Consider the following 794-nt stretch of genomic DNA (forward strand, 5'->3'; position numbering starts at 1 on the left):
TGATAGGCCTATGATACCTCTCCTTGGTTTTCCAGAAGCTTGAGAAATCCAAGCACATGTCTGATATAACAAAGCTTCCTGTCATCTAGGGCTCGTGAAGATCATCAGGTTCTGAAACTTTGACCTCTCCTAATTGGGCCTTGGGTGGGTAGGTTTGGGGATTAAACACAGGGCCTGGTTGCTGACCATAAGTTCAGTGCAGAAGTCCAGTGCATTACCATTTTGTGTCAGAGCTTCACTTCTGGTCTATGTGTGTGTCTGTGTGTGTATGTCCATGTGTGCACACATACAGTCATGGAGCTTGAACTCAGCACTGTACCTAATTTCTCTTGTACAAGGATAGCCTTCTATCACTTGAGCCACAGAACCACTTCATACTTTTTCTAGTGATTTGGTCCTGAGTAATCAAGCCCAGGGTTTCATATATGCAAAGCACTCTACCCCTAAGGCACATTCCCAGCCTTGTATTTCAGGTTTGTTAGATTGTTTCTGTTTTTTTTTTTTTTTTTATGTTGTCGGTTGTAGGAGTTGAAGTCTGGGCCTGGGTGCTGTTCCTGAGCTCTTCAGCTCAAGTCTTGTGCTCTATCACTTGAGTCACAGCTCCACTTCAGGTTTTCTGGTGGTCCATTGGAGCTAAGTGTCTCAAGGACATTCCTGCCGAGGCTAGCTTTGAACCATGATCCTTAGTTCTTTTTTTTTCTCATTATTTAGAGAATACTTTATTAGTTTCTGTAATCAAACCCACATAGAAAAGACCTTACATATTTAATACAGTGCTTTTACCCCTGTACAAA

The sequence above is a fragment of the Dipodomys spectabilis genome, unplaced genomic scaffold (assembly GCF_019054845.1).
Source record: "Dipodomys spectabilis isolate Male_0828 unplaced genomic scaffold, ASM1905484v1 ptg000020l, whole genome shotgun sequence".
Taxonomy (NCBI): domain Eukaryota; kingdom Metazoa; phylum Chordata; class Mammalia; order Rodentia; family Heteromyidae; genus Dipodomys; species Dipodomys spectabilis.